Source organism: Barbus barbus (genome assembly GCF_936440315.1).
Source record: "Barbus barbus genome assembly, chromosome: 34".
In the NCBI taxonomy this organism is placed as follows: Eukaryota; Metazoa; Chordata; class Actinopteri; order Cypriniformes; family Cyprinidae; genus Barbus; species Barbus barbus.
Genome location: NC_136762.1, coordinates 3435216 through 3455117, shown reverse-complemented (window position 1 = coordinate 3455117; position 19902 = coordinate 3435216). Strand labels below are relative to the sequence as shown.

The window sequence follows — 19902 nt, the reverse complement described above, 5'->3', positions numbered from 1 at the left end:
CAAAGTCATAATAGTTGTTAAATCTATAGTGGTGAACAGAAATGAACTATATTAAATCATAATAATCTTTACAAAAGAGGGAGAAATATTGAGACATTGGTCAGAAGAGAGAAAGATGTCGATTGCTGCCATTCCCTCAGCCATTTATTTGACTTGACTTGTTTTGTGTAATATTACTTTGGCATTCAATTAAGGAAGTATGGTGTTATAAATGTACATTACATTTTTCTAAAAGCTAAAATAAATGTAAATAACTGTGGAAACGTAGTCATAATGTGTAAAAAAGGGTCCATTGCAGTTCTGATTGCGGCCACTAGTTGCGCAGGAATTGCGCACTTTTCCTGTATGAACAATGAGTTTATGCAAGCCCCTCACAAGTTTCTGAGTCTAAAGTTTAGTTAATGTCCCTCCAATCTCGACTCCTCATTGGTTGTAAAATTATGTTTCAGCTCTGGAATTTCTATTGCATGTTTGTGATGATGAATATTACACACAGACCGAAGTTCACTAGTGATTACCAAACCAACGCATCCTTGTTAAAACCCCACACTGAGTTTCATTACGGTCTCCACGCACCGTTGCCTGTTTCCGCTCGACCAAAACAAGGCGTGTGGAATTATACCAAAGTCATCCCTTTGTCTGTGACAGACGTGATATTACTCCCCGACAAATGCCAAACGCCCTGTGACCGGCTAAGACTTGCCTCTCTGCTCCACCCAAAATGTCTGAAAGGTCATTGAAGTGTTTCGTTCTCTATTGAACGGCCTGTTTGGGAGTTGCAAAGCTGGGCAGATATGAATTGAAATAAGATGCAGTGATTTAACCGGCTTTGTTCTTGTTGTGTAGATAAGCACATATAAATCTAGTAGTGTTTGATTAGAAAGATGTCTGGTGCCCTACAGGACAGCAAAGATATGTTGTTTGGGCAAATGTTTTCTAGATGATAACTTCATATTCACTTCATCTGCAATTGGTCGAGAAGTTTCTGGTAGTAATACCATGGCAGTTTATATCACAGGAATCTTTTTCTTCAATTTATCATGACTTCTGTATAGTTTCAAACAATTTCCAGTAGCCTATTCTATTTCTGTATTGCCATCAAACGCTTCCAGATGTTTATGATGAGCATAGTTGTCAGTTGTATATTATAAACAGATGTTTTAATTCTAAATTCTGACAGGGTTATTTAGTTAACTAAAAAGAAAACTTAAAATAAATTACTTAAATGTTAACTAAAATAAAATACAAAAACAACTTTTTTAGATGCAGTAAAATAACTGACTATAGACATACAAACAAGCATGCAAACATTAATAAAGCCTTTAACAAAAAGTAAAATATAAAGGAAATACAAAAATAAAGTCAAAATAACATTTAAAAAAATAATAAAAACTATTACACTGATAGTAAAATGACACTGAATATTTATAAACTGCATTCTAATCTGCCACCAAATTGTCATGTTGCTTAGCAACAGTAACGGACTATAATACTCGGTACAAGAAATGTTTGTGACTTATTATTATTTAAATGTGTAACTACAAATGTAAATGGTCTTTTATTACATTGAAGTTGCCATCAAAATAATAAACCACTCAAGGCTGTCTGTTTTAGTGATTTTTACCACAGCTGAAGACTTAAGGGTATAGGATTTAGACCCCTTACATGTAATAAATTCACTGTAACGCACAGACTCGGGTGGATTATTGCTTTATAGCCCCGTTAGGGGCAACAAAATAAAAATTCCAGAGGACTAATAACATAGGCCAAATAAAAACCTGCTTGTGAGGGTGTTTGGTAGCGAGTTTGGCTCTGTATAAAGGTCTCTCTCACTCTCTTTGTATTTCATCGTCTGCTTAAAGTGTTACAAGACTGAAGCCATCACAGCAGCAAGTGTAATCGAATCGCATGCTTCTAGAATGTACATCGACTAGACTGCAGACTAAACTAGACTCGAGCTACTGATCCAGAGGTCGTTCCTCAATAAAACAGTGGGATTCATTCTCAAAAGTTCAACACATTGGCTCCGTTCCAAAACCTAGTGAGTTGCTGTGCTGTCTGCTGCCCAAGTAGGCAGTTGTCTTCTCAGGCAGTCTTTTAACTGAAAGGTAACCTAAAAAATGCTCCACAAAAAGGTAACCTAATAAATAACACATTTTGAAGCACTCTACAAAGGTAGCAACTCATACAAAAAAATGCTTTGGACTCTTTCAGTCACATCAAAGTATAATTCAGTGTGTTAATTGTTTCTTTGTAATTATTTCTGAAATCGAATAGCAATTTATGAGTGAAATAGTTGGATAAAAAATAAATGCTACACATATTTTTTCAATCTTGACTCAATTAATTTAGTGTTTGGCATTATATTGTCATTTAAATTAACAGTTAGGTAGTCTAAGAAGTATAAAAATGCACAAATCAATATTGGGTTAAATAGTCAATTTGTAGCACACTGAGTGTGAAATTCCAGACTTTCTTTATTAAGAAAGTAGTTGTATTCTTTAATTATTATTCTGTATTCTGACCCAGTCCTTGCAATTAATTTTGAAGCTGGATGGAAGGACAGTTTGAGTTAATGTATAATTCAAGTTGCCAAGTCATTTTTTCATGCATTTCATGTAAAGTTTCATTGATAAGAAATCTGTTTAATATTAAGTGCATTCGGCAGCTAAATGTGACTGGGGTCTGCAGGGTCCAGAAGAGAGCACGACTTTTATGTGTGATTATTTGTGGTTGTCGGCTGTATTTGGTGTGCCAGACGGCATCTTGCCGTATCGCAGTAGCCTTGCCTCAGGGTCGTGCCGCTGTTGCGTCCGGTCAGTGTGTTTAGATGTGTTTGATTGAACTCATTGTTTGTTTAGTGAGAGTGCAGTTTCTATCTGGACTCAGTGATTGCAGCATGTGTCCCGATGGGCAGTTAATGCATGCTGGGATTGTTTCTGAAGGGAATCCCAGCATGCATTAACACAAACTTGTTGAAAAAGGAATCAAGGATACAGATCGAGTTGAGAAATGACATTTGCAATTACAGTCAAAACAGAAATGCATCAATCTAATTTGAAATGAACTATTTGAGTGATTGTATTTTTGTAGGCCTATCCTGAAGTTCAATATCTAATATCTAATGTCTAGAACAAAGTGTGTTTTTAGTGAAGGAGATTTCTAGATTAAAGCGGTTTTTGGTCACTGAGGGTTTTCTGTGCAACTGTGTAGAAAGAAATGCTTTTTGTTATAACTACATATGCAAATGTTCCATCAGTGAAGCTGACAGCAGCGTTTAGCAGTCTGTTGTTTATGCCAGAAGCCGGAACTGAATGTGTGAAATGCAGAAATTGTTACTTTGTCTCAATTGAAAATGTGCAGTTTAACACTCGCTCTTTCACTGATATTTCATATGCATTTAGTGTGACCTTTTCTCTGTTGTGGTTTACTCTCAAGAGCATCACCAAACAGGCGGTTCACTTATTTTTGTCCCTATAAGCGTTTCACACCATGTTGTTTTTCAGCTAACGAGATGTGCAGTGCAGAAGTGCGATTGAGTGTATATGTGTGAGTTCCTTTTAAATTAGGCCTGAGTGCGTGTGTTTGCACTCATTATTAGTTAGAATAATGCTTGTATGCATGTTGAAAACAAAAAAGTGCATGAATGCCGTGTTTTGTTTTCCTAAGGTGTTTTTCCATGCACTATAACTGTTTCTGCTACATGCTAGAGTTGGTTTGCAAATGAGTTGATCGCATGGGAGAACGTCTGGACTTGATGTCAGAACTAATAGACGGCAGATGCAGGTGTTTGACACTGAGTGTCTCACGATGATGGTCAAACCTTGAATGCATCTTTTTCTAGAATGCAGCTTTGACCACTAAATGACTGAATGAAAAGCTGACCGTGAGTCACGGCATGCTGGGAAAACTGAAGCGTGAACTGAAGCTGCGGTTACTGTGCACTAATCCAATTTTGGATTGTTCTAGTGGGTGTTTAGTCGTGGTTCAGGTGTGTCTCAGTGAAAACAGTGAGTGGGAGTGGACTGAGATAAAGGCCGTCACTCTAAGAGGCATTATGAGGTCACAGGGGGTGTTGCATCACCTGACCTACTTCAGTCACGCCCAGCCGCAGAAACTCTACCAGAGAAATGCCTCAGAACATTTTACTGTAATACATGTTTTTTTTTTTTTTTTTTTTGTTAGATCATTACTGGAGCCTCTGTCAAACTTTTGATTGTCCTCATATTTTATCACTGATGTGATGATGTCTAATATTGAGTGTAAACAGCAAGGCTTTTAAAATAACTAACGATCCGGGTACAACAAATACATTTCTGCTTAATTTTGTGATATTAACTCGACTGTAATTTTCAAAGAACAGTTCTGCTCTTGGAAACTGTTTTCATGATGAGTCAGAAAATTATCCGAAAAACATTTCCTATTATTATTGTTATAAATATTACTATTTCAGGTGACCTCATAGTAATAGTATTATATATAATGTATTTGATTATTATTTATTATTATAAAGTGAGCTTTAATTATTACAATTTATATTTTGAAATTATTCATTTATAGTATTATATTACTATTTAAATTATATTATTTGATCTATTAAGTTAGCTGTAATTAATTTAATTATTAATAAAATTATTTATATTTTATCCATATTTAAAAGTTATTAATTTATGGTAGTACTATTATATTTATATAAATCATGACTTATTTTTCAAGTGAGCTGATTGATTTTAAAATTATTATTTTAACAATAATCAAAACACTACAGCTCAAAATATATAATTGTAAATAAATTAGAATAAAAATATATAAATTAAACATATAACAAAAATATTAGAAAAAATCTAAAGCGTTTATTAATATTGTCATTTATTAATCTTAATTGTATGTATATTTTTCTTTGTATTTATTTTATTGTTGGTTTGTTAAAAACAAAACAAAAAACAGTATGATTTCCAGGCATGGGAAAGTAGTGGAAGTTTCTATAGAGGGTGTTATGTTTCTATAGAGAGTAATATGTTGTTAGCTAACAAGGGGAACAGCGCTGTCTTCGTCCTCGGGGAGCGTGTTTACTTACAATGCATTGAGACTCAAATTGCAAGACTTTTCTTGTCGCATTGGACACATTTGTGGACAATAACTGTAGTTTAAAAACTATTTATTCCAAGAATTGGTACCTATAAAATGATTTTAAAAACATCATCACTTTTACCAATAATCAGAAATAACTGTAAAGGTCATGAGAATTCATTTGTCAGGAAGTGTGGGAAATAAAGTTCAGTCTGCTTCCTGTTTTACATCCTGGTGGTCTTTGTGATGCTCATGTGTTGTTGGTGGTGGTGGATTCAGAAAGGCTGTGTCTGTGATGTCGACGAGCTGTAAACAGCTTTTGTTCAGGCTGGAGTCGTGTCCTGCACTGCTTCCCGCTCGTGTCTGTTCAAGAGGAAGCATCAGGAGCTGATCCAGCCCAAATCTCCCGATGCCAGTCATCCTGCCGGACATCAGAGACATTCTTGCTCTGTCCGTCACTGTCTTGAGATGGACGTCATTGCTGCTGAGTCACACTCTCATGCTTCGTGAATTCAGATGTCATTCGCTCAGTGTGGAGCTGTGTAATCTGTTATTAACTGGGACCTTTGATTTGTATTTTTTTATTGATTTCCATAAAGTTTGTTGAGGGATTCTTCTAACACAGTCAAAAATGGGTCAAATTTCATCCAAATGTCAAAAGAAAATGAAGCCTTTTTTTGTGCATTTCAACCCCAAATTCTCTTTATTGTAATAAAAAGAGATGCATTTACATGATTTGAGCCATGTGTTCATGACGTTCACCCAGTTTTGAATTGTTCTTGTTGATTTCTCTCCAAATTGACACTGTCAGAGATACGTCCAGCTCAAATTTCACTCAAAATCAAAATAAAACAATTGTTTTTGCTTAAAGGAGACGAAGATGAGATTGTTTCATGACTAAATCAGATGTTTGTTTTCCTCTCCAATTTCTCTTTAATGTAATGCAAGATAGTAAAATGCATTTACATTTAAATCTTTTCTTGTATGCATCTTTTCTTACATGCCTTGCGGAAGCTGTGTGATCAGTAAAAATCCATTATTTTTTCTTTTATTTTATATTACTTTATTTTATTTCTGACTGCTTGCTTGAAGGAATTTAGGAATGCCTAATTTAGAACTGTTGTATTTTTGATTCAGTTCTCTTTATTATAATGCAATGCTGAAAATGTAATTTTAACTCAAAATAAAACTTTTTTTTTTTATTTTGCTTAAAGGAAGTGAAGCCTCTCTTTATTTATTTAATTTATTTATTTATTTATTTATTTTTTATGGACCACTGCAGTTTTCTTTCATGACTAGGAAGCACATTACTGTAGTTACTGTTACTGTAATGCAAAACAAGATGCATTTAACCTAGTATACATCTTTTCTTACATGCATTCTTGTATGCACTAGCTTTACGGTCAGTACAAATGCATAAAGTAACGCCTTATGAGGTTAAAAATTGCAGTGGTCGAAAAATAGGCTTAATTTTCTTTGTGCAGTTTTCTGGGGAGGCTGAAATGTGAGATGTACATGAGATTCACTCAATTTTGAATTGTTCTTGGTTTTGTTTATCAAATTTCTGTAGATTGTAAGGATTCGCTTGTAAGGTTCCTTGTCCTTTTCATCTTATTTGCTGCATGTTGAAGCTTCTTGTGTCTTTTTTGTTGCTCGCACACCGTGATAAGACCGGCCGGGACTTTCTCTGTGTATAATGTCCTCTGGAGCACTGAAAGCTCTTAAGTGCGGCGGCACTGGCTCAGACAAAAGACTGATCTCTAAGAGGATTAGAGCCTGCCTTCACTTAGATTCCCATCTGAACTATATGCTTTTTGTGTCACAGATGTTTTGATTCTTTGATTCCATGCTTTTTTTGCTTGTGCGGATCCTGAAGGGCTGTTACTGTAAAGTCTTTATCAGACATTCTTGTTCTTTTAAACGATGTTGGACGAGGGGTACATTTATAGTGCGGTTACCCGTCATAAAAGACACACTCGGATGAATACACCAGCAGTAAAGCCTGTTTAACGGGTGAGCTGTTGCTCCGAGGGCATCGTAATCTATTGTGATTGTGTCTCACTAGTATCGTAAAACCAGACTTTTGACTATCGCTGTAGATTCTGGTCTGCTTTGCAGATTATTCTGGTTAGGGCCTGTCCGCTTGCGACAGGAAGAGACCTGACATGTAAAACGGGCAACCAGAGTTAATTTAGTTTTTATGTGAGCAGGTGAAACGGAATAGGATGATACTGCAGTAATAGACTAATAAGCAATAAAGACATCAAATAAAGCCGTGACAGTCACGGTTCTCATAGTAATATTAGGCAACTTTACAATTGTGATTTTAATCATTTTATTTCAAATATTTTGTATTTCTTAATTATTTCTAATAATGTTTAAATTTGTTTTATTTCATTTGTTTATTTAAAATGTTAGATATTTGCATTTTTGTATTTTTGATTATTCTTTGTTATTGCTGTTATTTATATTTTATAGTAATTTTATATATTTAAATATTTCAATATAAGATGTATTTGCATGTGTATTTTTTTTGTGCAATCACTATGATTTCAGTTTTTATATTACATTTGTGCTTGTGCAGATAACAGAGACAATTGGGAAAGTCAAATTTGAAACAATTTGGTTCAGTTTGGTAATATTTTTTAGAATATGCTGAAATCACAAATACATATTAATGTGTATATAGGTCAAATGTGATGTTTGAAAGAAAAATCATGCAGTAGTTATTCTAAAGCACAGAGAAGTACTTTGTCAGTTGTTTTGCACAAATATGGCCATTTAGCTCAGGAAGTCTATAAACTGTGACCTTTGCCCGGCGACGTGGCATATGGATTGGTTTGAGGCTGGATGCTGTCATGCTCCCTGCTGCCCACTGTTTAAAAACTTGAAAACTTTCCCTTGTTCCTCAACGCTGGAGCAGATCTGATGTGAAACCCACATATATGGCTTGCGTTCTCGCTGCAGATGTCCATTCTTTTCCCACCGAGGTCTTTAAGCCAGCAGTTGCAAAATAAGCGGGAAGCACTTTCTCATGCGTTTGAGAGCCGCTTTGACCTGTGCTGACCCGATACGCTGAAGCCCGAAGCCCCACATGCATTCAGGGCTCTCTGCTTGTGTCTCTGTCATGCTCTCTTTGGCAGGAGGAAGTTGTGGTTGTTGTGGTTTCTGTGTTGTTTCCTTTAATGGTGTTAACGCTGACTATTCATGTGTGTGAGGAAACATGTGATCAACTGTCTCGTGGGAAATGTTAGTAATACTATTAATGTGGAATTGATAACTCTTGATGATTGTGGGTTATTGCAGGGGTTTCTGTGGATGAAAACATCAGCGCTTTACATAACTGAAGTTATTTTGGGTCACTCTTGACTGACCTGACTAGTTTAGCTGGTCAGTTGTTCTTGCTATGGTCTGCTTCAGATCAGTGAGCGTGACATGTTTGCTTAAATGCAGAGCGGATGATGTTGCTAAATTCCAGCTGACTTTTGGTAGAGAAACGCTCCGGAACAAGCATATCTGACGTTCTTTTTCCTTTAGAGTCAGAAAGAGGAGCAATCGGCTTGTTTACACTTAGTACAAAATGGATTAGAAGGGTTTCCCCGGTCATGGGAAGCCAGGAATGTCAGAATTTTTTCAGTTGTAATTTTAGGCATGAAAAAGTCATGGCTTTTTTAAATGTAGTTTATTATATGACTACATATATTGTTGTCTAGCAGTTTTTGTAGTTATAGTTTTAAGTTTGTGTGATTTGTTTCCTCAGGAAAAACAGAGCAGAACCATGGAATCAAGTAATTTTAAAAAAATTTTATTTATTCATGGAATTTGGCACAATTCTGATTAATAAATCACAAGTAGGGCCATAGTCTTAAAATTTAATGAAATTGCGATATGGACTAAATACAGTGTCTGCACGTAATATATCAAATGTTTTCCCTGCAAATTTTAATTTCAACAGTAAACCTCTGTTATCCATCACCTTGTTTGCAAAGATTAATTCAATTAAAATACTATGCATTTGTTTGATTACCACCATTTTTAACAATAAATGTGTATTAAATCATAAAACACAGAATCCAGAGAAATGAAAACAGACAACAAAGAATTTCTTGGAACAAATATAATGTTCAATATTATAAATCTTTTCATAAGTTATTAAATGTAAATGTTTTATAAAATTATTGCAATTTTATTAAACCATTAAAACAGAATGCAGAAAAAATAAAACAGAAAAAATAAAAATGTATCAATCAACTCTTACGTGTTTTGGCTAATTTGATAATGCTTATTAAGCTACTGATCACCAAGTTTTATATGTATTTAAAATGTAATTGATATGTATATAATATTCTTTATAAAATAACAGCACCACTGATAATATTAATTAGGGGTGTCGAAATTAATCGTTTCTACGATGCATCGCGATGCAGACGAGGACGGTTAACCGATGATAACGTACTGATGCTTTTCTGACGTCATTTGTCGCGCACGTGCTTTGTCGCGGGAGTATACAAAGGCGGAGGGAGGCGAGACGCGAGTGCGTGTAATTAAAAATGCTCCAACTATTTCAAAAGCCGACATTTTGGCACATTTCTGCTTTTATGAACAACCTGGTAAGCATGACCTGGAGTAGACACACGCGGTGTGTAAATCATGTCATGCACAAATAAAATATGCAGTGGGTAATACCATAGATATGTGTAGATTCCCTATTCGACCACTCCAGATACGTTGACGCGTCTGTCATCTCGGAACGCTCAACTTGACGTCATTCAGCATTAGGGTGGGGCCGATACACGATGCCATAGTCCATCGCTGATGGCCGACAGACAACATGTTGAGCCGGCATCTCTCTTTACTTTGTGTATGTGGTAAGTGAACTTCATGTAGGCTAGTCAAGTCAAAGTTTATTTCTATAGCACGTTTAAAAGCAACAGAGTTGCACCAAAGTGCTGTACAACAAATACAAATACAATACAGCAAAAACAGAGAAAAAACCCCCCAAAAAAACAGAGCCTTAAGCAGGCATTATTCAAAAGCCAGGGAGAACAAATAAGATTTAAGAGCAGATTTAAAACTAGCTAGTGAAGGAGCGAGTCTCACATTTACAGGCAGACTATTCCAAAGTTTCGGGGCTGCAGCTGAAAAAGCCTGGCCACCCTTGGTTTTACAGCGACAACGTGGGACCATTAAAAGAAACTGATTACTGGACCTAAGAGCTCTTTGAGGAGAATAAGCAATCAGAAGGTCACTGATATATTTTGGTGCAAGGCCAGCTAGCGCCTTGTACACATAAGCAGCTATTTTAAAATCAATTCTGAACTTTACAGGAAGCCAATGTAAAGATGCTAAGATTGGAGAAATGTGATCCTTCTTTCTTGTTCCAGTAAGAAGCCTCGCTGCAGCATTCTGGACAGTTTGTAAGCGAGAAATTGCCGATTGAGGCAGTCCCCAATAAAGGGAATTACAGTAGTCCAAGCGAGATGTTATGAAAGCATGTATTACAGTCTCCAAGTCTTTATGAGGCAACAATTGTTTCAACTTAGCAATGGATCTAAGATGGAAAAAGCTCCCCTTTACCACTGTACTAATTTATCGAATTTAAGAAACAAATCAAATGTAACCCCAAGATTTCTTACATAGGGTTGAACACTAGCGGAAAGGGACCCTAAATTAAAATCAGATGAATATCTAGAGTGACCTAAAATCTAAATTTCACTTTTGCTTTCGTTTAATTGTAGAAAGTTATCAGCCATCCAACCTTTTATCTCCTCAAAACAGTCATCAAGCACATCCAAAGAGCCACTGCCGTCAGTTTTTCCTGGAAGATAAAACTGTGTATTTTCAGCATAACAGTGGTAAGAGAATGGCTCCCAAGGGAAGCATGTATAGTGAAAAGAGAAGAGGGCCTAAGATAGAACCTTGGGGCACGCCACATAACAAAGGAGCCGATGAGGAAGAAAAATTCCCAATATTTACTGAGAAGGTTCTATTTTTAAGATAAGAGGCCAACCACTGCAGAGCGGTACCCTCAATACCCACCCACTTTTCCAGCCGCTGTAGCAGAATACTATGATCAATTGTGTCGAATGCCGCACTAAGATCCAACAAAACAAGTGCCGCATGAGAACCAGTGTCAAGAATTTGCAGAAGGTCATTACTGACTTTCAACAATGCAGTTTCAGTGCTGTGTAGTGATCTAAAACCCGACTGGAAAGTGTCCAGGACATTGGACATACTAATGTAGGAATCCAACTGACTGTAGACAGCTCTCTCTAACAATTTTGAGATAAAAGGCAATTTGGAAATAGGCCTAAAATTACTGAAAATAGATTGGTCAAGATGAGGTTTCTTTAGCAGGGGATGGACAATAGCATGTTTAAAACTAACAGGTACAACTCCACTTTCCAAAAGAGTTATTAATGATAGCTGTTACTGCCGAACTCAAGGTTGCAAACACTTCCTTAAATAGATGAGCTGGAATGACATCAGACTCACAGGTGGACAATTTAACCTTAGAAACAATACCAGCTAGCTGAACAGAGGAAATGGGGTGAAAGCAGGTTAATAGAAGCTCTGATATCCAGTACTTTGTCAATTTTTTTTAAAAAGTTCTCACAGGTCTCCCGAGATGGATCAAGAGACGGGGCAGGTACGGGATTTAGTAGCAGATCAAAAGTCTTAAACAGCATCCTCGGTCTATTCACATTTTAAGTAATAAGTTTAGAAAATAATTCAAACTTAGCCTCATTGACTGATTTTCGATAACTAGCTAAACACGCCCTTAAACACTGATATGAGACTTGGAGTTTGTCCCTTTTCCATTTTTGCTCTGCCTTACGACACTCCTGTCTGAGAGCACGGGTGTTTGCATTTAACCAAGGCTGAGAAATGTTTCTCTTCGCTTTCCTTGGCTTAAGGGGAGCAACAGAATCAATAGAAATGGAACAGGAATTAGTAAAAACCTGCAACATCTGTTCCGTGTTTAATTTGTCGAAAGAGGCGGCATCTGCAAAGTTTGCTAGATAGTGCTCTGAAAATAAACTGGCAGTGAGTGGCTGAATAAAACTGGAGTAGCTTACAGACTGAGAGCAAGTAGGGGTGGTGGAAATTCAAACAGACAAATTCAAACAGAATTAGCAAATGGTCTGAAAAGGCAGCATCAATCACTCTCAAATTTGTTATTGGGAAGCCATACGACAACACTAAATCTAATGTGTGACCCAAATTGTGAGTAGGGCTAGACACAAATTGTGACCGATTCAAGGAATCAATAAGGAGTAAAAACTCTTTCACCAAGGGTTTGGATGGACAACAGAGGTGAATATTAAAATCTCCTAGAATCAACAATCTATCACAACGAGACACGCTATCAGCAAGAAACTCTGAGAATTTAATAAAAAAAAAATTTAATAAGAATAAAATCTTTGTATTTTGGAGGCCTGTAAACCAGTGCACATAACACAGGGCCCCCTATATCAATTCTCATTAACTGTACCTCAAAGCTGGAGTACACATCAGTGTGCAATTTTTTGTTTTTAAAAAAAATAAACAGAACTTCCAAGGAAGCACAGGATTTAAAAATGTCCGTGGGAAGCGGGTATGAACAGTTCAGTTTATGCAAATCCAAGGATGAGTAGAAAAGAGTCTACCCAGGTATAACAATCAACATCCAAAACAACAAGATAGGGAGAACTAAAAGCAGTAGCACATGTGCACCATACCAGAGCAGTGAGTAAGAAAGACTTCATCCTTGCAAAATACCTCAGTCAGCACTGACTAGGCACAATTTGAGCCTCATCGCACCCAGCGGCACACCAGCGAGCCTAGAGCAGTATCCAGGGCCGTCACGAGTCGAACCTCACCGCGTCCAGCGGCACACCAGCCAGCCGAGAGCAGTATCCAGGGCCGTCACGAGTCGAAACTCACCGCGTCCAGCGGCACAGCATTCAGCCAAAAGCGGCAGATCCCGAGCCGTCGTTCCTCAAGCCTCACGAACCTCACTAGTCCATCCACCGTAAACGCCAGAACTCACATAAAGTTATATGAATATGTTGAGGAGCGGAAAAGCAGGCAAACACTTCGAACGTGTAAGTAGATCCAAATAAGTCGTAAAAATGTTCAAATTAACCCAGGAGCAGCGCCAGTCAGACGTGCCAGCGTTCACTCCACATACAGTGGTACAGGCTACTGTAATGTAACAGGCTACCGCCATCAAGTGGCTAACCATGTCCCTTTAGTGGTTCCGTAGAACGTGTTATTTGTTTTCCGTGCCTTTCTGAATACGGATTCACGCTTCGGGCACACGCCTAACCACGCCCCCCGATGTCATCGTCCATCACGATGTTTCACTGTTTGTCACACAATTTGGTAGATATCGCCCAACCCTATTCACCATAATAAACGATGAATATTCAAAGAGATACAAGCGTATAACTTGCTGTTGTAGACGCACACAGTCAACGTGCTCAGAGGTTCACAGACCGTTCCAAAAATGGCAGATGGCTTGCGTATCGCGGCCCATAGAAACAGTCACTGATGAGGCATCTACGTATATATATCTATGGGTAATACCACTAATTTGAGAAACCACAGCAGCCGTTTTCACTCTGAGCTGTCAATGCCTGTCAGTGCCTAGTATTTACTTTTGTGTATTTATTTGCTCTAAATGCTCCTGTTGTCTTCTGTGCCCAGACTTGAGTTATGTTTGATTTTTGATACATTCAAGAAGCGTGTTTTCTTTGAGCAGGTAAAATTAAAGGTTCAGTTCATATATCTGACTGCTTATTTAAAGACAAAATTGTATACATGTGATGTAAAATTGAAAATTGAGGATGCAGTGCATCGTCGATGCATCGTGATATCGAATTGAACCGAAGCAATGACATGATAACCGTAATCGAACCGAACCGTGAGACCAGTGTAGGTTCACACCCCTAATAATAATTTATAAAAATACAAATATTAAATTTAAAATATACACACAAAATTTTTCAAAAATTCCTAATTTTACCCTATTTCCTATAAGCACTTGCTTGCATGCATTCTGCAAATTTTCACATTTCTTTTGGTTTGTCCGTGATGTTAGTTTTCAATCGACTGGACTCTGGAAGTGCAGTTGAATTTTTTTTGGTTTTTTTCACTGTAGATCCTGATATGAATGCTAACTAGATTTTGGTGACTGAATAATGCAGCCTTTTAGGTCGTATAACTCACCAAGATGCTAGACAAACAACAGTGAGAAGCTACAGCACAGTTTCCAGCTCTTGATAGCATTGTCAGCGTTGTGGGGCGTTCGAGTCATTTTTGTCTTTCTGCTAAACACACAGCAGAAGCAGTTAGAGAGAGCCATCGTGTGTGTGATCTGGATGTGTGGAAAAACCTTTGGTCGTGTGGAGTAGTGACGTCACTCACGACGCCTGATTCTCCAGTCTGTCTCGCCGGTTGAAAAGACATTGGTTTCATGCTGGGAAATGTCTTTTCTGCTGGGGAGTTGGGTTTCATGGAAGCGTGCGGTTCTGAAGCGGTCGTGGTCAGATGATCCCAGGCATTAAAGTGTGTGGTTTCTTAACAGACCGCTATAGACCCACCGAGAGCCTGATGTCATGAGAGCAGATCTGAGCAGAATCATGACAAATAGCACCTCAGTCACAGGTCAGGATGAGCGAGCAGCTCAGCTATACTTCCTGTCATTTTTCTCGTGAAAGATCTTTCTAACCCCAAGCAAGAATGATTTCTGAAGGATCATGTGACACTGAAGACTGGAGTAAGGATGCTGAAAATTCCACAGTGATATTAAATTATAATAATATTTGTCAATATTACTGATTTTGCTGCAAATAAATACAGCCTTGGTGAGCAGAAAATACTTTTCAAAAACAAAACAATTGTCTCGTCCCCAAATATATAGAATTTATACATATAGAATTTAAGTTGTTACATTTTGTAACAATTTAAATTTTAAGTTTTTTTTGTTTTATAAATGTTGTCTTGTCCTTGAATACTTACATGCTTTTTTTTTTTTTTTTTTTTTATATATACATTATTTAAACCTACATATTCATTTGTTGTTGCAAGTTAGTATTTATTTATATTAGCATCTGAAACTACATTCTGTTTGTAGTGACTATTGACATTTTGGTATTATGACATCCCTTTTTTTGTGATGTGGTGTGCCACCACATCTCTTACACACACACACACACACTTACACAACCGATTGAAGTGTGGAAAAACAGATGTGGGCAAAGCCACTTCACTGACAGGAAAGATGGACTCAGTCCAGTTTACTTCTGACACACAAGCATGTCTTCATTTATAGCATGTGCGTGCGTGTACGAGTGCATGTTTTTGTGACACATGAGGACACAAATTTGTATAATGACATAGGTATTACAAGGAGAAGGTGATTTATGAGAACATTCTCAGTGTCCCCATAATTCAAAAGGCTTATAAATCATACACAATGAGTTTTTTTAAGAAAGTAAAATTCACAAAGCTTCCTGTAGGGGTAGGTTTAGCTGTAGGGCAGGGGTGGCGAACTCCAGTCCTGGAGAGCCGCAGCCCTGCAGAGTTCAGCTCCAACCCTAATTAAAAGTCACCTGCATGTAGCTTTCTAGTAACCCTTCAGACCTTGATTCGCTTGTTCAGGTGTGTTTGATTAGGGTTGAAGCAAAACTCTGCAGGACAGACGTTCGCGACTCCTGGTGTAGGGCAATAGAAAATACGGTTTGTACAGAATAAAAACGATAGAAGTCTATGGACAGTCCCCACAATTCACAAAAATAAACCTGTGTGTGTGACCATAACTGATTCGGTACACACTGTTGGGTAACTTATAGCACAGAAAGGTCTTGGCGCACCTATTGTGAAAGATAATCATGTCATTGTGTGTGCGATCGTGTGTCTTTATGGGTAAACACGGTCAGTGTAGATGAATGGACCATCAAAAGTCGTCATCGGTATGTGTGTGAAACAGATTTAGGAGTGAGACAGTGACTCAGTTTGCACTGGAATGTGTGTGTGTGTGTGTGTAATGGTATTCACTGTTTTATAGGGACCAAATGTCCCCACAATTATAGTAATACCAGTAAATTTGGACCTTGTGGGGACAATTTTAGAAATGAAGCTTATAAATCAGGGTTTTAGGGTTAGGGGATAGAAAATATAGTTTGTACAGTAGAAAATGATTACGCCTGAACCCATAATGATAGGAATACGTCTCTGTTTGTGCACTCCTACTGAAGTGACTTTCTTTGTAGGCCTGCCCAGTGCTATTTTAATATATTTAACATACTTTATGTAATTGTTCATATTTAGAATTTTCATATTTTCCTTTAATTACAATTTTATTATTTTTGCTTATTTTATATTTCAATTATAGTACTTTTAAATTTGGATTTGTTGCATTAGAAACTAACTGAAATAAAATACAGAAAGATGTGAATCGTCCAACCGTTTTTCTTTCTTTAAATTTAGTTGGTTTTAATGAATCTGTTTTTTTTGTTTTTTTTTTTACACTAAAACTGAAATTGAACTTAATTGAACTTTTTGTGTGTTATTTTAGTGCTTTAACTTCAACTAAATGTAAAGCTGAAATCTTACCTTGACAGTTTTGTTTGCATTTATTTCAGTTAACGTTAATTAATTAATTTAACTTAACAGAAATGTTTCTTTTTCCTTTTGTTTTAGTGTTTTTTTTTGTGTTTGTCATTTTATTTAGTTTTTTAATGCATGATTAGTTTTATTGAAATTAATTTCTTTTTTAGTAATTTTAGTAATTAAACTAGATGACAAATTTAAATGCTGTTGTAGCAACTAGCTAAAATTTAATTTTTAAAAGTTTTTTAACCTTTTTTAAACGTTATACTTGTATACTTAATTGAAATGTATACATTTGTTTAACTTTTAAAAATGTATGTGTAGATTTAGTTGATGAGAACAATATTTCACTCAAAGGAAGTGTGTGTGTGTGTGGTCATACATTTCTACTGAAATGACTGAATGCTCCAACCGTCTCTTTCCGTATTGCACATACTTGTCTGTCTTGTCCTGTATAGGCCGATGTACTCACACAGGAAGAGGAAGTTGGGCAGAACAGCAGTTTCTCCGGTGGCTGTTTTCCGTCTGCTTTTTTCTGCCGTTTCATTGTAAGCTGAGGGGGGTGGGCTCATATTTCACATTCCTGCACCCGAAGGACAAACAAACATAAATGAGACTGAATATCAATTTTGAAAAACACACTTTCCTTTCTATGAAGTGAGAGCGTTTTTGGGTGCGAGACGGAAAAGGTGTGGCGACTTTGATCAGGTGTGTGTGTGGCTTTTGTGTATGTGCTCAGGAGGGGGCAAGGCTTCAGGCGGCCTATTGCATCACAGAACTGAGCGTGTGTTGCCTTATAAGGGCATGAGAACATTACAGGAGACACAGTAAGAGGCAGTTCAGAGTGACAATACCAGGAGACCAGGCCCACCGGATCGACCTGTCTGACTTCATTCTCTCTCTCTTTCTCTCACTTTTTCCCCTTGAGCTGTTCTTTATGACACACCACATTAGGAGTCATGCATACATTAAAAAGTGGCCTGATTAGTGGTTTTTGTTTAGGCAAGCGTTCACTATTACCATAATTTCGCACCGGGTCAAAATTGCATTGTTGACTGAAGATAATAAAACACTGACACAAGTTGCGTCAGTGTATAGTCACATTTTAAGATTAGAGTTCAAGTCTATTTGTATTTATGATACAAATCGTTGCAAAGCAGCTCTACAGGAAATTAAGTTTCCACAATATATTTATATATTGCAGAACCTTAATATGTTTAACTTATGGCAAAATTTGGTAATTCTGTATGTTGTCTGAGCTTTGGCGTCCTCTGAGGCATCATCTTTTCTCAGGTGTTCGGTCATCTCAGATCATTTAAGGGTTGGATCCAGACTGAAGCTTCTGTCATTCCTAGTTACCACGGGATGTTAATCAACAGAGAAACAAATAGAGACATAATTAGCGTAGCTGCTGATCAATCTAAGCAAAAATGATTTGTTCAACCCAAGCTAAAGAATAATAATAATGTACATTTGATCAGATATAACTGCAGTACAAGATTATAAGATGCATTATGTGAATGCTTGGCTAAAGAGATGTGTCTTTAATCTAGATTTAAACAGAGAGAGTGTGTCTGAACCCCGAACGTTATCAGGAAGGCTATTCCAGAGTTTGGGAGCCAAATGTGAAAAAGCTCTACCTCCTTTAGTGGACTTTGCTATCCTAGGTACTACCAAAAGTCCAGAGTTTTGCAAACTTAGGGAGCGGGTTTGGTTGTAGCGTGGTAGAAGACGAGTTGGGTATGCAGGATTTGTATTTAAAGGACTGCATTTCCATCTGGCTTGCTTTCTAGGCCTGCCCAGTGTTATTTTAGTATATTTAATATACTTGTTCAGTGATTTAGTAAATGTTTTGAATGTTTTTGAAGGCACACCGGGTCAAAATTGCTTTATTCAGAGAAAAAAAACACAAGTTGCATCAGTGTAAAAAATCACATTTTATTTTAATAGTACATTTTGATATAATGTAAAATACTGGTAGAGTGAATTGAAAACAGAATTGGTGTACAAACACTTTCGCTTAGAAACTGCTAGTCATTTTCACAAATAGTTAGAAAGAAATGGCTAAATAAAGGTCAAATTTTGAAGTGTAAAGACTGAAATAGTATTTTTATGTAAATGTGCTTTAATAATCTATTTATAAGAGTGGAAGTGAAACTTTTACAAACACTGCAAACAATATATACGTGTATGTTATTTCCCATCAACCCCCCCAAAAAAATCCTTTAAATTTAGCGTTATTCAGAACGGGACTGAAAAATACAAGTGTAAAACAAGCATAAATGGTTATTTATTTAAAGTAAAATCAAAACTTGGTGTGGGAGAAACATTATACAAATAAACTGGAGTAATGTAAATAAAACGGCAGTAATGATGCTGAAAATTCAGCTTTGCTTCACAGAGATAAATCACACTTTAACACATTCAAATAGAAAACCATTCATTTAAATTGTAATACTATTTCACAATATTATTTTTGATTTGAGCAAATAAATGCAACCTTGGTAAGCAGAAGAGACTTCAGAAACAAAAAGAAAATTGCGAACCTCAAACTTTAACATTTTTAAAAACTTAGTTGGCAGTATGCAGTGCGCTGATATTCCATTAGATGAACCTATGTGATTAATCTTTTTTTCTGTCATTTTAGACTTTTTGTTTGTGTGAGGTGTCCTTAAGCAACTGCATAGCAACTTGGTTAAAAACCACTCGTAATGCAATGTCGGTGTCATAGCAACACCCTGGCAACTTTTACAAGGCCAAATGCCACTCATCATTCTTTTAGAATGTATAAAACTCCAGTTAAACCTGATTGATCCAGTGAGATTAGTTGTTGTGTAGATGCTGAATGGCCACAGATTCTGACCTGCAGCCGTTGACTCTGCGCTTTGACCCGCAGAACCCTCCAAACACTGGTTTAGTGCATTCCACAGTAAATATTAGCCCAGAGAGGGACAGAGAGAGAGAGTGTTTATGTAAGTGCTGAAGAGACACATTCCATCCTGGTGTGGGCTGTGAGGAGCTGGGCCTTCTCTCTCTCTCTCTCTCTCTCTAGTGGGAGTTCAGAGGGCTTCTGTCGCTCGCTCTCCACTGGGGAATGTGAGGAATGAACATCCATCCACAGAGTTTCAAATGTTCCATGTTCCCCAGTGATGGGACGCGAGCGTTGGGGAAATCTGCATTTTTGCTAATTGGTGCGCTCAACGGACATCCCAGAAGTCCCTGCAGCATTAGAGC

The 19902-nt window shown here is 37.1% G+C and overlaps 1 protein-coding gene across 2 annotated transcripts in view; it reads left to right on the top strand.

The window, feature by feature from the left end:
* actn4 (actinin, alpha 4) overlaps positions 1 to 19902 on the top strand; it is a 47911-nt gene that overhangs the window by 2110 nt on the left and 25899 nt on the right. The window lies entirely within an intron of this gene.